The sequence below is a fragment of the Balaenoptera borealis genome, assembly GCF_965194805.1.
Source record: "Balaenoptera borealis genome assembly, chromosome: 12".
Lineage (NCBI taxonomy): Eukaryota > Metazoa > Chordata > Mammalia > Artiodactyla > Balaenopteridae > Balaenoptera > Balaenoptera borealis.
The window spans coordinates 69,269,099-69,292,602 of record NC_138869.1 but is presented as its reverse complement, the minus strand read 5'-3'; the positions used below and the strand labels follow the sequence as shown (position 1 = coordinate 69,292,602).

The 23,504-nt window shown below is 55.8% G+C and overlaps 1 protein-coding gene across 8 annotated transcripts in view; it reads left to right on the top strand.

Moving 5' to 3' along the window:
* Positions 1-15,073: 15,073 nt before the first annotated feature.
* The window catches only part of GRM4 (glutamate metabotropic receptor 4), a 112,457-nt gene continuing 104,026 nt past the window's right edge, over positions 15,074-23,504 (top strand). For 4 of the 8 annotated variants that reach the window (XR_014232190.1, XR_014232191.1, XM_082345059.1 and 1 more), the window contains exon 1: positions 15,075-15,808. The gene's annotated coding sequence lies outside the window, so the exon portion shown is untranslated. Of the gene's footprint in view, positions 15,809-16,400; positions 16,429-23,504 lie in introns of those variants that run through there. The other 4 variants (XM_082345060.1, XM_082345057.1, XM_082345058.1 and 1 more) reach the window with 3 other exon arrangements.

The following is a 23,504-nucleotide window of genomic DNA, read 5'->3' as shown; positions in this document are numbered from 1 at the left end:
GGCCAGTGGAGGACACAGCTGTCCTCTCTACTGTCCTGAGATCCCTCATGGGGAGGAGGGAGCAGCTTCCATTCCTGTAGATGCGTGTGTACATCTGCAACAGCAGGGACAGCCAGCCCCCGAACCTGACACTTGCACTGTGAGGGTCTCCTGACTGCCAACACTCGCTGAGGTGTGGCTGAAGGAAGGGGGCTCTGCGCAGGCCTGAGGCTCCCGGTCGCCTGGTCTCAGGCCTGTGGCTTCCCCTCTCAGCTTGTTTCCTGCCCTGTGGACCAGATGCTGCCCATCCCACTCAGTCCTTTGGAATTACCATGGTTTACCTTCAGCCTCCTACTCCATCCTTGGCAGCCCCGTGAGAGAGAGGTTTCCACTGCTGCCTGACAGCTGCTTTTCAGAGAGGTTAAGTGACTGGGCTGAAGCCAACTTTGTGGTTGAGTCTGGGACCCCAGGTCCCAGCTCCAAGTCCCGCGTTCTTTGCGGGACGGTGGACGGTGGTGGAGACCCTCCCCTCTGCCCACCGTCCACCACCCACCCTGGACTTCAACCCTGCTGAGTCACTCCTCCCAGCTGGTCGGTTTGGCTTTGCCCTCTTTGCTTTGCAAAGGTGAGGACCTGGGCTGGAAGGAGCAGAGACCCCTTCAGCTGGCACAAAGGGGAACCGTGGTGAGCAGCAGGGAGGCACATGGCCAGGCTGCAGGAAGGGAGCTCATTTCTTCCTCCTTTTTCTCTATGGACGGGGGATTTTCCTCCTCGCTCAGGCCACGGGGCAGTTCGTAATATTCAATCCAGGCACATTTTGATCTCTTTTTTTCTCTTGTCCAAGATCCTGGGGGAAAAAAAAAACCACATCAGGCTGAATGTGCACCCACTGCTATGTGGGGCAGGGGCCAGGTGAGACAGCCCCAAAGTGCCCACCACCATAAGATTCTCTGAGATCTGGAAGATTCCATCCTTGGTGTCTGCCTGACGGCAGCTCCCCCAACCCACGCCCCCAGCTTCCTTGATTTACTCGGGGCTGAGCCTGGTTGTTTTCCTCTAAGTCCCCAGGGTATCTTGAGTTACCCTGCTCAGAATCCCCCTTCTCTAGAAATTCCCCCCATAACATGTATAGCAGCCACTTTCTTATATGACCTCAAATCCTTCGCCATGGTGATGGGATCCAGGGGAGGCACCTGATTGAGATTGGGCCAATCATATTACTATAACACTGGCCAAAGCCAACTGGATCCAGGACAAAAGAATAAAGCCCTTCCCTATGTATTGCTTATAACTGGGATCCAAGGAGTAGTGGTCAGTCCTTTTCTCATGTGTGCTGGTAATATTTTGCCACATTTGTTCACACATGCACAATCAACTTTTTTTTCTTTCTGAATCATTTGTAACAGTTCATCCCTAAATCCTTTTGCAAAGTCCCCTGAGAATGAGGACATCCTCTTCCATAACCACAATACCATGATCACATCTGCCAGTTTTCTATTGTTGCACAATCACCTCAAAACCTAGAGGCTAAAAACAACAACAATTATTTTATTATCTCTCTTGGGTTTTGTTTTGTTTTTTTAAAATAAATTTATTTATTTATTTATTTATTTATTCATGGCTGCCTTGGGTCTTCGTTGCTGCGTGCAGGCTTTTCTCTAGTTGTGGCGAGCGGGGGCTACTCTTCAATGCAGTGTGTGGGCTTCTCATTGCGGTGGCTTCTCTTGCTGTGGAGCACGGGCTCTAGGTGCGTGGGCTTCAGGAGTTGTGGCTCGTGGGCTCTAGAGTGCAGGCTAAGTAGTTGTGGTGCACGGGCTTAGTTGCTCTGCGGCATGTGGGATCTTCCTGGACCAGGGCTTGAACCCGTGTCCCCTGCATTGGCAGGCGGATTCTCAACCACTGCGCTACCGGGGAAGCCCTCTCTCTTGGTTTTGTGGGTCGACTGGGCTCAGCTGGGGGGCTGTCTCTCAGGACCTCTCTTGTGGTTGTAGCCAGATGGGGGCTGGGGCTGGAGCCATCTAATGTTCCTCATCCCCATGGCTGGTGGTTGAGACTGCCTGCTGGCTGGGACTCAGCTGGGACTGTTGGCCAGAACACCTCTGGGTGGCTTCTCTGTGTTGCCTGGACGGCCTCACAGCATGGTAGCTGGGTTCCCAGTGTCAGGGTCCCAGGGGGCAGGAAATGGAAGCTACCAGGTTCTTCAGGCCCCTACCCAAACACTGGCAGAGCATCACTTCCACCTTATTCTCTTAGTCAAGGAGTCACAGAGCCCAGATTTAGGGACAGGACAGGGTCCCATCTCTTGATTGGAGGAGTGTCCAAGAATTTGGGGGCTATATTTTAAAACTAACACACAACCCCATGAATTCAATGTCAACACAATAATATTACCTAAAACACAGTCTGTACTTCAGCTTGTCCTAATGATGTCCTTTATACCTATCTAAACAAATCCAGGATTCAATCCAGGTTATGCCCTGCATTTAGTTGTCATGATTCATTAGTATTCTAGAACCCTCCACATGTATTTTGTCTTTCAGGACATTGCTATCTTTGAAGAATCCAGTTGTCTTGCAGAATACGCTGCAATCCATGTTTGTCTGGTGGTGTCCTCAGGATTTGATTCAACATTTTTTGGCAAGAATACTACCGAGATGGCATTGCATACTTCCTGCAGCACATCTGGGGCACATAATGTCATTAAATCAAAAGACATATGAACCCTCCCCCCACAAAACATGTCATTCATTGATTTATTAAAAACTTCACTTCGCTCTACCTAGAGGACAGGGTGCTCTAGAACTAAGAAACCTAATAAGTCACTCAAACCTCTCATCCTGTCTGCAAATGCCTGTTATTGCTAATCAAGGGAAACAGACGATAATTCAACATGAACAGAAAAAAGCAGACAACGTCCATTCAAAGAAAAAAAAATAGAAAATGAGAATCAAAACATTTCAGCTGATGAAAATTCTCCTCCAGAAAACCACCACCAGGCAGTCTAACATAACACTTCAACCTGTGCTAAATATCCTTAAACAAGCTTTTGCAGATATGAAGAAAACACTGTAAATCAGAAATTTTAAGACATCATACAAAAATGGACCCCAAAATGAGAAGCAGGAAATGAGAGTTAACAAAAATCGGGAAAGGAATAGAAGAAAAAGTCAAAATCATCTCACAAGTGAAGATTAAATTGCAAGGTACGGGACTTCCTTGGTGGTCCTGTAGTTAAGACTCTGTGCTCCCAGTGCAGGGGTCCCAGGTTTGGTCAGGCAACTAGATCCTGAATGCCACAACTAAAGATCCCACATGCCACAACTAAGACCCAGGGCAGCCAAATAATAAAATAAATATTTAAAAAGTTGCAAGGTACTCAACTGAAAATATCATAAGAGGCATTCACATCATAAAAGGAATGAAAAAACCCAAGAGAACAAAAATAAAATCAATCACAAAGTAAAAAGTGTCAGAGAAAAAGAGATGGTTAAATATAAGCAAAGATGGTCCAACACACACTTAACTGGAGTGCTCAGAGACAGAAAAATAAAACAGTAGAAGAGAACTAAGATCACACAAAAGTATCACTTCCCACAGAAAAAAGAAACTTTCTAGAAATAAATGACATGAACATAATAAAAGGGCCTATCGGGTTTTCCCTGGTGGCCCGGTGGCTAAGACTCTGCGCTTCCAATGCAGGGGGCGTGGGTTCAATCCCTGGTCGGGGAACTAGGATCCCACATGTTGCACGGTGTGGCCAAAAAATTAAAAAAATATATATAAAAGGTACTATCAAGTACTTAGAAAAAATGATCTGGAATGGTCAACTCTGGGACAAATGTTAGTAAAACCTAGAAAAAGAAGAAACTTGTCCTGATCATGCTGAAGGTGGGGGGCCTGGCAGTGTTATTTACTCTCCCTGTTGCTTTGGGAGGATGTGTGGAGAGATTTGGATTTCAGCAGCTGCCATTATCTAAGGGAACCTGGAACCCAGCTCAGGTCCTCTTGGTGAACTGGCAGAGACCACTGGGAAGTTACATGTGAGTTGTCAAGTCAGTTCCTGTTACTTTGTTTTATTTTTGCTTAAGTTGGCCAGAATCATCTTGTTGCTTGCAACCAAAGGTTCCGAGCTGTAATATCGTGTTTCCTGCTGACTGGATGGAGCTGGGTTGCAGAGAGAAGCAGATGTGAGCTAGAGAGGTGAAGGAGTTTTGGAGCCCGTGGGAGCCCTCGTTTCAACCCATTCAGAATTCTGTGTATTTACTGAAACTTTTGCTGAAGTACTACACACTTTCACAGAAAGTACACACCCATGTCATTAGCATCCAGATGAAGGATGGAACATACGAACCCCGAGAGGCCCCCTCACATACCTTTGGGTCACTGCCCCCCCTCAAGGGTAACCAATATTGATTTCTCTCACTACAGGTTACTGTGACCTGTTTTTTTTTTTTTTTCACACACACACACTGTATTTTATTTTTACAAGAGATAAATAGACTGACACCAAGCATTGTACATGGATGACCACAACAAAAGCAACAATGATTGCAATTACCAAACATGAAACACACTCATACTATGTCATAATATTGACATTCAGTCCAGTAATCCTCCACTGTAACAGCTCCTTTACTTTGTGTGACCTGTTTTTATACTTTGTGTGAATGGAATCACACAGAATCACCCAACATGTATACTCAGGTCTGGCTTCTTTTGCTCAGTAGGATGTTTGTGAGTTTCACCCATGTTGCTGTAGAGATTTAGGATCCATTGTGGAGGTGGAACAGGTAGGACTTGGAGATTCATCATTTGCCCAGTGCCCTTGGGCAAAGCACATCACCTCCCTGAACTCAGTCCTCTCATCTGTAAAATGGTACTGACGATGCTAATTCCCAGCTGTTAGTGCTGCAGTTTCCTCACTGAGCTCCATCAAAGGGCCTGGAATAGAGCAGAGGCCGCGGGAGCCCTATCCTTCCTCTTGTCTAAAAGAGCGTAGCTGTGCAGTTGGTGGGAATGTAAGTTGGTGCAGCCACTGTGGAAAACAGTATGGAGGTTCCTCAGAAAACTAAAAATAGAGTTACCATATGACCCAGCAATCCCACTCCTGGGCATATATCTGGACAAAACTATAATTCAAAAAATACATGCACCCCTATGTTCATAGAAGCACTATTCATGATAGACAAGACATGGAAACAACCTAAATGTCCATCGACAGAGGAATGGATAAAGAAGATGTGGTACATATATACAATGGAATACTATTCAGCCATAAGCAGGAAGGAAATAATGCCATTTGCCGCAACATGGATGCAACTAGAGATTATCATACTAAGTAAGTCAGAAAGAGCAAGACAAATACCATATAATATCACTGATATGTGGAATCTAAAATATGACACAAATGAACCTATCTATGAAACAGAAACAGAATCAGGGACAGAGAGAACAGACTGGTGGTTGCCAAGGGGGAGGGGGTTGGGGGAGGGACAGAGTGGGAGGTTGGGGTTAGCAGATTTAAGCTTTTATATATAGAATGCATAAACAACAAGGTCCTACTGTGTAGCACAGAGAATATCCTATGATATTGATATTGATATTCAATATCCTATGATAAACCATAATGGAAAAGAATATATATAAAAAAAGAATGTAGTGACTTCCCTGGTGGTCCAGTGGTTAAGAATCCGCCTTCCAATGCAGGGGACATGGGTTCGATGCCTGGTCGGAGAACTAAGATCCCACATGCCTTGGGCAAGGAAGAGCCAGCCATAATGAAGACCCAGCGCACACCCCCGCCCCCCAAAAAAGAATGTATATATGTATAACTAAATCACTTCGCTGTACAGCAGTAATTAGCACAACATTGTAAATCAACTATACTTCAATTAAAAAAAAAAAAAAGAGTGTAGCTGTGGCTGCTAGCACTTGGGCTTGGTCGTCCCCAGCGTGTGAAACAGGGGCACCTCTCTCCACCCACACCCCTCCCTCGACTGCACTTCCAAATTTGGAAACAGCTCTTTCCCTGGGGTGCTCTTGCCCCTGTTCTCCACTCTGTCTCCTCCGTCCCCAGTCCTTGGTCCATGGGAGGACGTGGTTGTGTGCTCTCAGTAAACATATTAGGCCAATAATGATGCCTGTTAGGGATGACTTCTTGCAGTTGAGGAAGCCTTAGCTTGCGCACGCCAGCGCAGGGGGCTGAATCCCAGCGCTCCTTCCGCTCCCTGAGCCTCTGTGAGGAGCAGACTGTCTATGTACCTCTCAGGGCTGTGATAAGAGTGACAGGAGCAACCTCATGACAGAACCAGCCCAACTTGCGCCTGTAGTGCCCGCACCGCGGGAGTGAGACGCGGTGCACATTGCATCACTGGGATGATTACACATGGGCCCTCCAACACTTTGTGATTTCATTGGTTTGAGGTGCGGACGGACATCGGAGCTCCCCCAGGTGACTCTAATGTGCGATAGAGTTGGCAACCAGGGCCAGGCACACAGTGAGAGCACAGTAAATGTTGACCTGGGCGGAGAGAGGCCGGAGCTTGCTGGGAAGGCTGGAGGGTGCAGCTTCTTGCGGCTGGCGCGCCCCCTTGCTCCCCTTACGCGTCTCCTGTTTGCACCCCCAGCTCCCTTACTCTGCCTTCCTCTCACCCAGGAATCCAGGACATCCCTCACCTGCCGCCTCCTGTCCGGGGTCAGCCCGGTTCCTTCTGGATTTGGGGGTAGTGCCCGCCTCCATCCCTGCTGTCAGCGCAGGTGAGCCCAGCCGCGCACGAATCGAGTCGGTGGGGGCGGTGGCCCAGCCTGGAAACAGCCCTGAAATAGACACCCCCGCCGCCCCCGCTGCCTCCTCCCAGGATCTACTCGAGTGAAAAACAACCCTCTCTATCAGAATGTCTCTCCAGGCGTCGAAGTGGGGTGGCACCGAGTCCTGCCGGCCGCGTAGACCCGGGCCTGGGTCCAGCTATGATGCGCGCGCGGACCCTCCCCGGGCGGGCCAGGGCGTGCGGTGAGGGCGCCCGGCCACCGGGCGGCGCTGCTGGTCCGCGATGGGAGCCTCGCGGCGGCTGGGGCTCTGGGCCGGGCCGGTTGGGAAGGGAGAAGGCCAGCGCTGTGGCTCTCCAGTAGGGAGGCTCCTCACGCCCCTTCTCGGTCTGGGGCGTCCCGAGAGGTGATCTCCCCGCATATTTGGGGTGGAGCAGGGACGAATGGGCTCTTCATCCTGAGGAGGCCGGGGCAGGGGGCTTGCCCAGGCCAGTGATGCACCCTTCTGCAGGAGCTGGCCAGGAGAGAAATGGGGCCACCGTCCCCACTCTCTTGATACTTCTTTTTGTCTCACGTTTCCCACGTGCTTCCTGAGTTCTGAACTTTGGTGGCGGTAGGGGGGAGGAGGTCAGGACTATCTATACATCTAACTCTTAGTCTGTGTGTCCATCGACCTGTCTACCCAGGTGACATTTGTTCCCCACAGGCTCTAAACCAGCTGGACTGAAGAAATGGGAGGTGGGTAAAAGATCATCCCTCCCAGCCTGGGGAAGGCAAACCAGTGAACTGGATGCCCTGGAATTCTGGACCCAGGTGATGGTTAAGCCGGGCCTTGAAGGTCAGGGAGGGGGTTTCTGGGTGAGAAGGGCAGGTGATTCAGCCACAGAGGTGAGAGGGAGGATGGAGGGCCCAGGGTCACAGGCTGGAGGGAGCCAGGAGCTGCATACACTATCTCACCCAACCATCCATAGGGACAACGCTGGGGGATCCCCTCCTGATCCATGAGGAAACTGACAGAGGTCAAGGGACTGGCTGTGGCTCACCGGTGGTGAGTGTTCAGCTGGGGCTGATGCAGGTGTATGAGGCTCAGGTGGAGAAAGCACCGGCCTTTAACCACAGAGCACCTTAACCGGGCATACAGGGCCAGGGTCAGCCTGCATCAGCTCGCAGTCCTGAACACTCTGACACTGGCCTCCCAGGAGCACAGGGGCTCTTTCATGCTCCTGGCTTCTACTCTGTGCCCCCTGAGATTTCTCCTGCTCTGCTCTCCTCCCCACTCACACCTTGCTTTTGGGAGGGGCTCTGTCTGCCATCAACCATGACCTCTGCAGTGTGTGGGAAAAGCCCTTGCCCCTGGTAAGGGGATTCAATTCAGACTCTACCAGCAGGTAGGGGACACCGGGTGGGGCAGAGTCAATGCTTTAGGAGCCCCACTCCTCCTGTGACCACCAGGGGCTGGGGCCAGAGAAGCCATGGGCCAAGGGGCTAGCGGCTCAGAGCTGGGGCTGTGCAGAATTGGGGCCAGGGTCAGAAGTCAGACTGAGCTCTGCAGTGAAACTGCTGTGCAGCCCTGGCCCAGTGGCTCCCCATCTCTGGGCCTCAGTTGCTCCCTGAAGGGGTGGGGCAGATCCCTGAGGTGGGGAGGGCAGAGGGGAGGCCCAGGTGTGGGGATGTAGGGGTGGAGCGGGGTGTGGGGGGCAGATGGGGTGGGATGGGAAGCCCTGGTTCTCTGGGTTGGGTGTGGCTGCGTGCTAGCACACCCGGCTGAGAGGCCCTGTCTCCCCACCCAGCCACGGTCCCACCTCGCTCCTGCCTGTCCCCCGCGTATCGTCAGCTGTGGGGCCTCATACCCCACTCCAGCTGGTTGGAGTTCTATTAATATTTCAGTTTGATGAATTAAAGATTCTTTCTCCCCTCCTCCTTCTGATGTCCCAGGTGGGAATTAAAAGCACATCCGATCCGGTCAAACGCCATTAAAATGCAGCCCACGAGGGTAGGAGCTGGCGGGTGTGGGCTTTTCTTTCCCAGCACTGCTTTGTCCTCTTTGGGGGTGTCTGGGTGATGGTTGGTCTTTGTGGGTACGGGAGGCAAGAGAGAGCTGAGGTGGAGGAGCATGAGGGGTGTTTGCCTAAATGCTGCTGCTTTAGAGGGAGCAGCACCCCCTGTGTGTGGGGCTCGGGTTCCGGATAAATGAGGATGTGGGGATGGGGCAGGGCAAGGCCCCTGCAACCCCTGCCCCGTGACCTGACCAGGACCCCCACCATGGGGTGTTTTCCGGGTCAGCCCAGCTGCCCTGGCTCTCCGCGGGGGCCGCTGCAGGCACCTAGCAGTGAGGATGAAAGCCTTGGAGTCAGCAAGGGCGGGATCGATGCTCCTTGAGGCTCCACTAGCAAGAGGTCCTGCGGGGTCCTTCCCAGCTTTCTATCCTGCCAGCTATCTGGCTCCACCTTAGCAGGGAGCAAATACTGGGACTTCCTTCCATGCTGTACAGGAGGTTCCTAAGGAGGACCAAGGCTGGAGTGTGGTGGGGAATGATGGAGGGGCCCGCCAGGGATTCCCATCCTGGCTGTCAGTCAGCCAGCCAGGCTGTGTGGCCTTTGCCCCAAACCAAGGGCCTGGGGCCCATTTGGAGGACAAGCTAAGGCTCCAGCCATAGGGATCCTTAGACCTGAAAAGCGCTTCTCAGCCCCATCCTTTCCCTTCAACCCCAAAGAGCCCCCAGTGTCAGCAGCATCACGGTCCACATTTGCCGGTGGAGGGAGCTGAGGCTCAGAGTAGGCGAGGTTCATGGGACACATGCCCTCTAGAACAGGGTGGGGGGCATGCTGTGACAGTGTCTGAGGCCGGGGTGCTCCGTGGCGTGTGTGATGATCAGGGAGGTGTGTGGTGGGCATGAAGGAAAGGACTGGTAGGATCTGGAGAAGGCACTGCAGGTGGGGCATGGGGAAGCAAAGACATCCCCTTTCCAGGTTGCCCCCCCACCCCTGTCCCCTTGCCTGGCCTCCTGCAGGCCTCCTCTCTGGGCCAGCTGGACTGCATCCCCTCCTGCCCTGTCACCTGGCTGCTCGCCTGACGCCCAGAGCCCTGCCATCAGCAGAAGGAGCAGGCCTGCCATGAGGCCCAGGGTGGGGCGGGAGGGGCTTTAAAAAGTTAATTGTATTTTGATCTCGGCTGTGACATCCATCCTAATGCTATTGGGCTCACAGCTGACAGCCCCCCGACATAGGGAGGGAGAGGGATAATAAGTAGTTTTAAATCGCAGCATGGCAAAGAGGCTGGAAAATCCAGAGTCTTAAGAAAAAAGAGGGAGAGAGAGAAGAGAGAGGAGGAGAGAGTGGAAATCAAGGAGGAGGAAGCATCCTTCTCTGGGGGGGGGGCGGGGTTGGTCATCATTCATTTGTTTAACAAGCCAACCTTTATTGGGCACCTGCTGCATGCTTGGTACAGGCTCAGACCCTGGAGGCTCAGATGCCCAGTCTGGCTATGGAACCCCCCTCCCCCTCCCCTCCCCTCCCCCTCCCCTCCCCTCCCCTCCCCCTCCTCCTCCCCTCCCCCCGCCCTTCACAGCACTCAGCTCTTCCAAATCCTACTCCTCTTTCAGGGTCTAAGTGATAGCTCCCCTGAGGGCCCTGACCTCCCAGCCTCAGCTGCCCCTCCCTCCCTGACCACCCAAGAGCCTGGGGCTGCGCCACAGCCTCTCCTGCTTTTCCTTCCTCATATCCCCTTCCTCTAGCAATGTGGTGCCAACTGTCCCCTAAATCCTTACCTACCTGGTTCGGCTCCTGCATCTGGTCCCCAGCACTTGGGTTTAGCAGAGCTGTGTTCAGAATCTGCTCTCTCTGCTCCGTCCAGCTTCTCTCCTCTTCCCACGTGTCAGGGCGGGTTGGGAGGGTGTAGATACAGCTGTGCTGTGGACCCTGGAAAGTCTTTGGTCCAAATGGGATGATTACAGGTGCATAGGTCCCTGGGGCCAGATGGTTTTGGAATTTAGAAAGATAATATGGCACAAATATGATATATTGTGCAACAGCGCCAGGGGGCCTGGGGCAGTATCCCCAAAACAATATGCTGGCTCAGGTTCCTGTGGTGAAACAGAGTATCTCCCACCGAGGGAGCAAGACAGTTACAATGACTCGCTTTCACATCAGGTTTTGCAGCCAAATGACTTTGCCGAAAATTTATGGACAAACTGGTTTTCAGAGCCTGTTGGATTTTGGAATTGTGGAAAGGGGATGATGGCTTTAGCCAACTCATTAGTCCAAGTCAAAGGTCTGAGAAAGTTCCAGGGGTTGTGGGAGGATTCCCAAGGTTGGACCCATACCAGCCTCAAAGGAGGGGGTCACTCCCTGGCCTGTCCCCGAGCCAGGCCTGGGGCAATTTCCGAGTATCTGTGTCCTTGAGACTCAATATCTCTGTGGGGCAAAGGAGAGGGGCTGGGGTGGCCCTGCGAGGCTAAGTAGGGGTGACTTACCCCGGGGTGCTTAACCCCGGGCCTCACCTCTCACCCCAGCTCTCCTCAACTCCTCTGAGCCTGCAGGGTGACTTCGGACTCACTGCAGAGCCCGGGGCCATGCCTTCTCTTGTAGTCAGTTCTTCATCCTGGAAATGTCCTGCCAGGGGACAGTTATTGTTTAAACAAACTCCCCTGTCAGGGACATTTCCATCTCATGGCCTGGTTCAGGGGAAACCAAAATTGAAACCCATCAGACCCCGAGGCTGAGGCGGTGACTGGTTTCACTCCACATGGGGACCATTTCTCAGGTGTTCCAGGCCTGCCAGGCTCCCCCCAGGCCCCTGCACCTTCAAGCTCACTTTGATCTAGTTCAACAAATTCTAAACTTCAGGATTTTCAAAGACAATTGCCCTCTCCTATTAGGAATCTTTTGAAATAGAGAAGTCCTAGAGCAGCTTGGTGAGTTTGAGTTGCCAACCCAGTGGTTGGGAAAAGGCAGGCAAGTTGTTTTCCCTTGCCAGGGAGGCCAGAATGAGAGCAGGAAGAAAGAATCTGCTGCAGCAGGAGGGAGTTAGGTCAGACCTCAGGAAGAACTTCCAGGTCATAAAGGTATAAAGTACGGGTGCAGGACTTTCTCTGATTCTTTCCTCTAGGACTACCTGCCTCTTTCTCTCCCCCCAAAGCCATCTGTCCATCGGTGCTGAGACGGTGTCTCCTTTTCTCTGGGGAGGCCCATGTGTGCAGGACTGGTGGATTAGAATATCCCCCCTGAGGACCCCACCAGTGTCAATCAGGTCAACTTCCTTAAAGATTTCAGAAAAAGACCCAACACCAAATCCCAGCATCCTTAGAAAGAACTCGGCCCAGCCCCTCATGTCACTGATGGGGAAACCAATGCTCAGAGAGGCTGGGCAACTCCCCCAGGTCACCACACAGCCTTAGCGCCGAGGACCTGGCCTCCTGCTTTCAGCCCTGTGCCCCGCTCCCAGTCAGAGAACAGCTCTGAGGAGTGGGAATGGGACGGCTTGCTGAAGAGCAGTTTGGAATTTGGGCCCTCGACCCACGCTGGGGCCCTGCTGTGTGATTCCTTGAGGTCACCTGTGATCACTCTTCTCCCACAGAGGCGGCTCTGTAGTTCCTTTGTCTCCAGGGCAGGCGACAACAACTGATGTTTCTGGAGGTGTGTGTGAGTGTGTCTGTGTGTATGTCTGTGTCTGAGGGTCTCTGTGTGGGTGCGTCTCTGTGTATGTGTGTATATATGTGTCTCTGTGAATGTGTATCTGAATGTGTCTCTATGTCTGTGGCGGGGGTGTGTCTGTGTGTTTGTGTGTGTGAGTCTGTGTGTCTCTGTGTGTCTGTTACCATGATAAGTCAAGTCAGCCATGAGTCAGCATGAGGGAGAAGAGGTGTCCCAGCTGGACCAGGCTGGGGGGTCACAGGTGAGGGCTGGGTGGCTGACCACTCTGAGGCTGGAGGCCTGGAGGCCTGGGATGGCCCGGGACAGCTGCCCAGAAGAGCTAGGCCTCAGGCTGAGACCTTCAAACTGGACGAGTCCACAAACTCAGCCATCTGCCAGCCAACAGTGTTTCTTTTTTTAACCCCTGAAAAATATAGCCTACCCAGGCTTCTGCGACACAGCTGGTGGGGGGTGGGATAATTATGGCCAGAGTGCAGGCAATGCTGAGGGCCAGGGGGTGGGGAGAGCGGCTGGGCTCCTTTTGGCTCTCAATAAACCATGGCCCCTTTATGTTCAGTTCCATTCATTCATTCATTCAACAAAAGGCTATTCAACAAAAGGATATTGAGGACTATATTCTGTGTTAAAAACTGCAGTGGCTCCCACTTCTGGGCACCTAAACACAGGACTGGGTGCCCTGCATCCATTATTTCTTTCCCTCTTCATGATGGCCTTGCCAGTAGGGCCCAGGCTCCGGCCCTTATGGACCCTTGGCAGGAATCAGACAAAGAACCCCCATCTTTTAGGCAGACCCATCCTTAAGACAGGATGTGTCCTGTGTCAAGCCCAAGGCAGGCTGAACTTGAACCTCCCAGCACCCCTAACTGGGTGGCTTCTTGCACAGCAACCCGGCAGCCCTGCTCTGAGGTCAGCATCATGGTCCTTCTTGTACAGGTAGGAAACTGAGGGACCCTGGGCAGGAGGACCCAGGTACGCTCGGGGTTTGGTTGGAACCCAGGCAGGCTGTTCCCAAGGCCACGGCCTCTCCAGGAGTGACTTGAGTTTCCTGCAAGCCCAGAGCAGTGCACACGCGGCTGGGCAGAGCCGGCAAACAGCAGGAGCTTTGGTGGCCTTAGCTCATTCATGCCTCTCTAAAATGCATCTGGCCGAGGTGCATGTGGCCATGGGTGCGCTCTTCAAGGGCAGGGTGCTGTGCTGCCCTCTGTGTATTCCTGGGACTAGGAATGCAGCAGGATCTCGGTCAGTGCTGGTTGCATTTAAAAAAAAATGGCATGAATGAATGCATGAATGAATGCATGATCACCGCCCTCCGACCAGAGACTTCAGTCTGACTGGGTAAATGAGACATGTATTTGGGGCTATCACATGAGAGAGTTACAAAGAGAGTTCATGTTTTGCCAACATGTGTTCATTCACCAAACAGTGATTGAGCTTTCACTAGGGCCAGGCATGGTGCCAAGCCCTGGACGAACCATGGTGAACAAGATATGGTTCTGGCCTGGCAGTGTCTGGAATTCTGGAGGAGGGGATGCCTGAGTGGGTCTTTGGGAAGATGCCGGGGCATTGGATGAGGAGCAGGGAGGGAGAAAGGGCAGAGTAGGGGAGGGTCAGACCCTGCTATTCCCAGGCCCTCCCAGACATTCCCCTGATCTAGAAGAAGAAATTATTTGTGGAAATGAGGGGTTGGGCTGTGGGGGGCATGAATCCCCCCAGGCCTGGGCACAGTGGAGCCCAGATGGCACTCTGCAGGTCGGCCAGGATGACTGAGGTACTGATGTGGGGGAGGGAGGCCGCTGGTCAGCCACTCCCCCCCCCCCCCCCCCCCCGACAGCTCTCTGGCACTGTGCTGAGCACCCTCCCTGGGACGAGGACAGTCACTTGTCACAGCTCTAACTGAAGACACTTCTGCAGTCTGGGATGGGATGCTCTTGCAATCCTAAGAGGGCTGCAAGGTTCCCTCCCTCTCTTCCTCTCTAATGCCAGCCCTCTCCTGGGATTTTTCACAGCCCCCCTGGGGAGGAGGAGAGCTGGGGCTCCAGCTTCTCCCTGGCTGAGGGATTTTTCCCCAGGCTCGCTCCTGTCTGCCAGCCAGACCACCTGTTACACTTTGCAGACCAGTGCTGGAGGGAGACCAGTGGGCTGTGGGCCATGGAGTGGGAGTTCCCCAAGCCTGGTGGCGTTCTGGGGTGGAGGGGACCTCAGTGGGAAGGGGCTCCTGAAGGCTGTGTGACCAGGGGCAAATGGAATCCCCTCCCCCTCCCGTCCTGTGTCATATGCTCAAACCAGGAGCAGTGGGGTGTGCAAATGAACATGCCACATGGGGGCACACGCCACGTGCGTGGTGCAGATGTGTGATAAGCTGGCCTAAGGTGGGGGTCTTAGTGATTCTCAGGGAGGATGGGGGTGGGGGTGGGGAGGAGTGTGACCCCTTGGCATCCCTGTATTTGCTGTACTTCTCAGGGAGTGTGTCGGGATGCTATGTTCCTTGACCCTCGACCTTTGGGGTCAGGAGGGGTCCCTGCCAAGTCCTCTGGGTCGAGGAGCAGACATCCGCCCCGGGGGAGGGGGGAGAAGGGGGCTTCCAGGAGAGGGCGCCTGTGGGGCGTGGTGAGAGGGGGAGCAGAAGGCGGGGCTGGTGCGGAGGGGTGGCGGGGAGCTGGGCGAGCCCCAGCCTTCCGGCGGTGGAGGTGCGGGGTCGGGGGTGGGCTCCCAGGTGCTCTCTCTTTAAAAGGCCGGCGGAAGCCGCGCGCTCGGCCGCACCTGCAGAGCAAACTTGGCGGGCAGGGCTCCCGCCTTCCCGAGTGCGGCGGCAGCAGAGTGGGCGTCGGGCTGAGCGGCTGCGGTCCCCTCGCCCCCTCGTGCTCCCGGCGCCCGCCCCCTCCCGCAGCCTCCCCTCTCGGCGTCTTCCTCGCTTGCTCGCTCGCTCGCTCTCCAGCGCGCTCTCAAGCTCGCTCTCCTTCTTTCCTGCTGCCGTGCAGCTGCCGCGGCGCCGCCGGGCGCCCGCATCTCAGCCGGCTGAGCTCGCTGCTCGGCTCACGCTCCACTCCCTTCCTAGCCCGGAGCCCTCGGCCGGACCCCGCGCCCCGGAGCCGCCTCCTCTCTCCCTCCGGCTCGGACGCCGGGCTCCGCGGCGGACGGAGCAAGGCTGCCCGCCGCTCCCTAGCTCGCTGGCTCGCTCTCGCCGGAGCAGCAGCCGACCGCCGCGCGATTGGAGGCGGCTCGGGCCGGGCGGCCGCCAGCTCCTCCCCGCTGCGTCCCGGACTCCGGGCGGCTCCGCGCCGGGCTCGGACCGCAGCGTCAGAGCCGCCCGCCGCGGCCCGGGCTCCGGCCACCGCGAAAAGCCAGCCTCCGGCCGCCGCCTCCCTGCGCCCCCGGCGCGGGCGGGTGCGCCACCGAGCCCTCGCCGGCGCGCGGTGAGTTGTGGCCCGCGGGGAACGGACAGAGGGGACCGTGCCCTCCGGCCTCTGGGGCACGAGCTGCGGCGGGGACTCCAGGGCTCGGGGATGTGGCCTCTGACAAGCCCCCGGGCTCGGGGCTGCCCAGAGGGCCGGCGGACCGGAGCTTTCGGGGCTGGAGGGCGCGGGACCCGGGCTAGAGGGTCTCCCCTCGGGGCTGGGGCCGGCTGTCCCACCGCCCCGAGACAGGCAGTAGGGCAGCGGCTCTTTCGCGGGCCTGGGGGAAAGTGTCTCTGTGCCTGGGGTTGTTTCGGGTTCCCCCGATTGGGGGGTCGAGCCCGCGCTCAGGTGGGGGCGGCGGCATCAGAGCGCCCCCTCTGCGGAGAGGCAGGGCGGGCGGGGGCGCGGGCCGTCCTTTGCCCCCGTTCCCCGCGGTCTCCCGGCGGGAGAGCAGCGCCAGCCTCGCGCGCCTCTGCTCCCTGACCCACACCAGCCCCGCGTCCCGCTCCCGTGGCCGCCCCAGCGTCGCCTTCGTCTCCGACCGACCCCGGCGCCGGAGGCTTGCTCTCGGCGGAGGCGGGATGGGACGGCACCCCAGGGTCTGGGGTCTCCCCGCGGCCCCGGGACTTCACGGTCAGGTGCTTCTCGGATATTCGGGACCGACCCTCTCCGGGACCCTGATGAACCTTTGCTTCTACGCGGCCGCGGGGCGGGCAGCCGGGCCGAGTGTCTGTGTGTGTGTCTGTGTGTGCGTGTTTTGTGTGTGTGGGGGGGTCCCCTCCGGGGTCGGCTTTCCCCGGCGCTCAGGAGCTGAAAGCGCCCCCTCCCCGCGCGGGGGCGGGGCTGGGAGGGGGAGGCCGCGACTGCGAGAGGCGCCCCCGCACCGGGACGGTCTGAGGCTGTTTGTGCTGAAATGGGGCGGCAGTGGCGGCGGCAGGGAGTCCTGAGGCCCGAACCTAAGAGCGCCCCCTCCCCCAGGCCGCGAGTGACACCCCCGCCTTCAGACTTTCCGTCCTTTTTGGAGGAGGCTTCTTGTCTCTTTCCATACTCCGGTCACCCTCCCTGCCCCTGGTGCGGGAGAAAGCTGCTTTGCGGGACTGAGCTGGTCTTGCTTAATGGGGTGCCCCAAACCACGTGTCTGTTGGAGCCGTGGTTAGTCTGTCTGCCCCTCTGTCAGTCTGGCAGAAAGCCAGATGATGGTGGAGGGAGGATTGTGTGTGTGTGTGTGTGTGTGTGTGTGTGTGTGTGTGTGTGTGTGTGTGTTCCTCATAGTCCCTCCTCTCCTCCATTCTGGGGTGAGGTTGGGGACTGAGGGCTGGCAGGGCGGCCAGCTCTGTAAGAGTCTCCATACTGGGCACCCCATTCCCACAGCCTCCCATCCCTGGGCCAGCTCATGGTGGAAGTGAAGAATGTTCTAGTTCCCATTGCCCCTTCCCCAGGATGTGTCCTGGGTCTGCCTTGCTTTCTCCCTGGCTCCACATTGGATGCTGGGCCCCAGGCTCTGGGTGGGCACCTCTGCTCCTCAGAGGCCTCAGGGCATAAGGTGGTGGGAGAACTTCCATGAAAAGGTGAGGACTTGCAGGAGCTTTTCTGATGACCCCTCCTGACGTGGCAGAGAGAATTCCCACAGAGCAGTCTGGAGGCTCCTGGGTGTGGACATCCAACGGACAGGGCAGGGGGCTTATCTCCTCTCCTGGGCAGGCCCTGGGACTAGTGGCAAGGGCCCCCGAAGCGGCTACAGAGGGGAGTAGGGGTCAGAGCCCTTGACCCTCTCCCTGATCCCCTAGAGGACCACTTCCTGGAGGGCCTTCCCAGCCCCTAGTGTTCTGTCCTTGGGATGGGGTCGGGAACCTTTGGGGATGGTGCCTCTGAGCCTCTGCTTAGCCCTGGATGGGCATGCCTGTCCACTTGTGAATTTGGTGACCACTGTCTTCATCTCCCCCCAACTTTTGTCATTCTAGCCCTCAACTTTCCCTTAAATGTCAACATCTTCACACCTGTCAGGGACAAAAACATCATAAAGTTCTTCCCTCCTGAGGTCTTGCTCACTTCTAGGGCTACCCATCCCAGGGGCATTTGCTGTGAAGACAGATTCAGAGAGGAAGAAGGCAATGCTTAACCCAAAGGAATGCTCTACCGGTGGTGGATTTTCAGGAGAGAGATGTATGGGATGTTGGGGGTGGGGCATGCAGCACATCCCATAAAATAGGTCCTGAGCTGGTAGAAGGGGAGGAGGGAGCATGCCAGGAGTTGAGCTGCCTTCTTGGCCTCAGTGGTCCAGCATAGGCTGCTCCTCCCACCTCCCTCCTCTCTCCTCCCCCAACTTTCCTCTGTGTGGCTTCATTCTGTTGGAGGCTTGACATCTCCAGGAGGGAGCGCCTTGCACAGCGGCAGGCAGGCAGCTGAGGTAGGTGAGAGAGTCAGCGAGCAAGCCTGTGAATGAGCAGTGTGCTGGCCAGACAAGTCGGGGGTGGGCCCAGACCAGAAGGGCTCTGCAGCCCCCACCTGCTCCCTGAGGGGTCCCCTGCCCAGCTTCCAGGATGCTTGGCCACACCCGAACCTGTCCCGCTGCAGGGGGACAGCTGGCAGGAAACGATGGCACCAGGACCATGGGCTTCTGAGCTTTATAATTACAACCACTAGACACATCCTCTCCCTTAGACAAGTGTGGGGCCGCAGCCCCTAATTACCAGTGACCCCAAGACATCTGCCCACCCCTGCTGTCCTCCTCTGCTCAGTCTAGCACCCCATTTTCCAGTGGGCAGGCCCCACTGGCAGCCTGGGTAGCTGGGCCTGCCAGCTGCTGGATGGGAGATTATCTCACTTCTGCAGAGTGAGGCTGCCTTTGCCACCCAGAGAAGGCACGGGGGAGCTGGCATCTGGGCTCTGGCCCTGCTCACTGGGGCTGGCAGAGCTGCTGGCTGCCCAGGCCAACCTGAGGGAGGAGGCCGAGGGGCTTCCCCTGGTGGGCAGCGGGCCCGAGTGGAGGGCACCAGCTTTCTGGTCCACCCCCCCCTCCCCCCTCCACCGCCCAGCCTGGTGGCGGCTCCTGGAAAGAGCAGGGAGGGCTTGTTTCCGTGTCCACTCTGCCCTAGTTAGCAGGGGACTATCAAAAATTAATTTCAAGATCTCACTGCCTTTGGTCCTTGCCAGAGTGCAGGCTGCCTTTTCTCTGGCTCCTGGGAGCTCTGTTTCTTTCCTGGCTGTGCAGCTTCTGGCCTCCCTCTGTCCTCTGCTCTGCTTCTCTTCCACTGTCTCCCTGCTGCCTCTCAGCCCAACCCCAGGCATATAGCTTTGCCTTCCCAGCGAGCTTCTGCTCCCCGCCAGTCCTGGAGTCAAGCTCTGGGGGCTTCTGCCTCAGTACCGCCCCCCCCCTCTGCTCCCCCAACCTCTCTTTCCCTGCCTGAGCTTTGCTCCTGAAAGGGAGGCTTATAAAGGGAACCTGCTTAGGAAAGATGAAGCCTGCCCTGCAGCCCTGCCTCCCAGCCCCCCAGCCCCCCAGCCCACAGGGCAGAGAGAGTCTCTAGCCGCCTGTCCAAGTTTCTCTTGGCTCCTTGGAAAAACGAGCACCACAAGGATAGTAAAAATCACCCTTAAATGAAAGCTGATGACTCCCGTCGAAATGTTTTATAATTAACCTCACCGTTTAGCAATCTCGTGGCAGCAGTGAGGCATAAATATATGTGTACACACGTATATTAAATAAATTGGGGAATGCAGTGCATAATGACATTATCTGGACCCCATTCAATTAAGGTAGATATTATCTGCAGTAATTGGGAAATGCCAGCCCATAATGACAGCCCGTGCCATTTCGGCTGGAGCCATGCTGACGAGCAAGCTGTGGTGTCTCCCTAAGCCTCCCTCTTCTCCTGGAGAAAGCCCTGGCCGCCCAGGGGCTGTGATGACGCCCTGGGGAGCTCAGCTGGCTGGTGGTCCCAGGCTGGGCCACCTGCATCGGGACCAGGAGGTTGAGTCCTCCCCGGGTCCCCCACACTCAACCCTCCCAGCCACCCTTCTGTCCCTCAGGGGGACAGACTAGTCTCTGGACCCGTGTTCTGGTTGGGCTATGACTTCTAGTAAAAACACTTCATCGCTACAGGGTTATTTTTAGATTTGAATATAGAAATAAAGATTGGGGACTTGACCTGGATTCTTAAGTTTTTGGCAGGTGATTGCTTCTCAGATGTCACGGCCCCTTCTTTGTGCCTGGCCTCAGGGTGCCTTAGGGTGGGAAGTCTCCCCCACCGCTGTGGTTCTGTTCGTGGCTGTGCAAGGCAGTAGGGTTTGGACATGGACTCCCTAAGCCAGTGGGCCCCCGCTTTCCAGGGCAGTGCCAGGGTTCAGGAGGGGAGACAGGAAGAAGGAGGAGAGAGGAAGAAACAGCATGAGCAGGAAGCCCACAATAGCAACAACTGCAAACAAAGGCACTTGCCCACTTGGATGTTGTGCTGGAAAACTGGATGGTCCTGGCAAGTGGGGGTGGGGTGAGTTGGGGCCAGAAGGAGAGGCCTGGGGGTCTGCATGGGGGCTGCTGGTTGGAGGAGACCTTGAGCAAGCGTGAGCTTGGTGGCTGGCCCCCTGGCTCTGGGAGAGGGGGAAGGTCAAGGCTGGGCATTTTCTGAGCTGAACTGGTGGGACCCAGTGCCAATGAGGTTTGCTTGCTTTGCCTTCCAACTGATGGGAGCTGCTGTGGCCTTAGCAGGTGGCTGCCTTTGAGCCTCTGGTTTCTCTAGTCCCGAGTCCCTGCCTGCTGTGCTCACAGTGGGCCCTCCTTTCTGCATCCACACCATGGCCCACAAGGTCCTGCTTGATCTTGTGCTTGGAGCCCTCTCTGACCTCCTCTCCTGCCTCTCTCCCTTCCCACTGCCCTCCAGTCATGCTGACCTCCTTGCTGTTCCTTGAACAATGAATGCTAATCATATGCCCACCCCAGGGCCTTTGCACTTGCTGTTCTCTCTACCTGGGATGTTTTTCTCCCAGATACATGGCTCATGCCTTTACTGTTTTTAATCTCTGCTCTAATGCCACCTCCTCTGAGAAGCCTTCCCTGACTATCTTTTTCTGAAAAAGCTCCTCTGAGTCATTCCCTTTCTCCTTACCTGCCTTGTGTGTCTTCATAGCTCCTTGATCCCCTGAAGTGCCACCCATCTGTGTGTAGATGTATTTATTGTCTCTCCTGCGCCACTCCCCACTGGGATGTTGGCTTCACAGGGCAGGTGTTTGTATCTGTTTTCACTTCCAGCGTTTCCCCAGTGCTCAGAACAGAGTCTGGCACACAGCAGGAGCTCAGCACGTATTCGGATGGCACATTGAATAACTGAATGGTCATGGATTATATTCCATGACTGCCCACACAAGAGGGTTGTAAGAATTCAGGGTAAGGTCTGAGTCCCACTCCGGGAACCTGGAATGCTGCTGCAGACCCCCACTCCCTGCCCTGGGCTCCACACTGGTGAGGGTGGTGCTGTGCTGGCTCTGGGCAGGGACCTGGCTTTGTCTGGTTGTTGATTGAGAATTTCCTGCATTCTGAGCCTTGGGCTGGGCACTGGGACACCGAGATGAGGGCGGTGCTGTGCACCCAGGCCCTTAACCTGCTCCCAGGCTTATCAGTGCCAAATAACAACACACAGAGAGAGGCTTTATGGCATTGGCTGTGGAGGAAGGAGATTAGGGGAACTAGAATCATCAGGGCAGGCTTCCTGGAAGAAGTATCTCAGTTGCTCACTTGAAGGGTAAGCCCCACAGGGAGGAGGCTGGAGGGACTCCAAGGGTCGGGGAAGCATGGGCAATTGGTTTGTTTCCCCCTTCTTAGTTTCCGTTGGCATGAAGCTCAGGAATTATGTCCTCCATCCCTTCCTTCTTTCCTTCCACACGCATTTCTCAGTGCCCACCGCATGCCCAGCACAGAGCCAGTCACTTCTGAACCAGGCCCTTGTTTTGGAACAGGGAGAGGATGGCTTTTGAAGTGAGGTCTGGGGTGTCTGAACTTGGGAGGTTCCTGATCAGGCCAGGGAGCTGGAACAGCTCAGGGAATTGAAGGGAAGGGGGCATGGGGTCCAGACCCCCACTCTTCCCTCCTTCTTGCTCTTAGAACATGGCTCGAGCTGGGTCAGTGCCTGGAGCAAGGCTACTCTTCCTATTATTCTAGAAATAGATTATCTGGGAGAGAAGGGTGGAAAGACCCCAGGGATCATTCAGTCACTTCCACAGACCCTGGTGGGGGATGCGAGGCACCGTGCAGGCTGGGATGCAAGATGAGGATGATGTGATCCCCCCAAGTTGTGGTCCAGGTGGGGAGAGGGTTGTGCTGCTGGGGTTTGAGGGAGATAATTGGTCACCCCCTTTCCTTAAGGACCCAAATCATACAGGTGGAGATTTGTTGCTGGTGCAGCTGGGGTGGAGCGGGCTTCTGATGACCTGCTTCCTGGGTTAGGCTTTGTCCATTTGAAAGGAGACTGTCTAGCAAACCACACCTCTGCCCAGCCAGCGCAAGTCCCCAGGGGGATAGGAGAGAGGGGGGCCTTAGAGGTGACCTGCAGTCCCAAGGGGGTGGGGGTGGTGTAGGAAGGAGGGGAGAGGCCTCAGGTTCTCCCTCACTGTCCCCTTTGGGGAGTGGAGCTGCCAGCCGCTCCTTTCGTGGAAATGTGAGATGTGGGCAATGAGGCGTCTAAACAGCTCAGGGGGTTCAAACCCCACTCCACCCCTCCATTCACAATCCCTGAGTTCTCCCAGCACCTGGGCTGGGCTGGGCCCAGCAGAGGTCAAGGTGAAGAGAGCTGAAGTAGGTGCTGGAGGGAACTGGGGCAAGCAGAGGGGGAGGGCCACCATAGGTCCGGAGGCCTGGCTCAGGAATGTCAATGTCGGGAGGGTGTGCTGGGGACCCCGGGCAGGCGGGGAGTCCTCTCTGGACCTGGCTTTCCTCGTTCCACCCGCTCAGCCCTAGGGGCTGGGCTGCTGGCCTGCAGAGGAGCCAGGAGGCTGAGCGTCCCCTCGGAGGGCTGGAGGGGAGACGGAGCCGCTCTGGTTGTGGCCCCCACCCCTGGAAGCAAAGCGCAGGGTCCCTCCCTCCGACTCTGCCCTTTATTTCGTGTTTGGGAGAATTCTATTTCTTTAGCTTTGGGAGAAGAAAAAGCAGCTCAGTGAAAACTAAATTGGAGCTTACTAAGTCACAGTAGCTCTCTTCTGGTTGTTGTTTTGTGGTTTGTGGTTCTTTCTGGCCCAGGCCCTGGCTGGAGAGGGAAGGGTTGAGGTCAGGCAGGAGAAAAGCCTGGAATCCTGCTTGTTAAGACTTGGAAAGGGTCACTGAGGTAGGTTTGGCCAGTTCCTCGGGCGTCTGAGAGACCCTCAGGTGGTGGGGCTGGCTGGGCTAAGGGAGGGGGCCAACTGCAGCTCTCCCCCCAGCCTCCCCTCCCCCATCCCCTTTCACTGAGGAGAATGTTCTGGAAAATGCCATTGGCCAGTGAACTATTGCTCTACCCTGTGCTCCTCATCCCTCCCTGCCTAGTTCTGTCCTCCCGGGAGCGAAAGGCTCTAGCAGGGACAACAGAGGGAAGTGAGTAAGGGGCTGAGGAGGGAGGTGAGAAAGGGAGACTGAGGACGGGAGAGGAGACCCATCTGGGGGTGGGTGGCCATCCTGGTGATTTCATCCCCTCTAACTGTTCCGGTTTGAGCCTTCCTGGCTGTTTTGGACCTGGGGGGGTTGGTGGTCTGA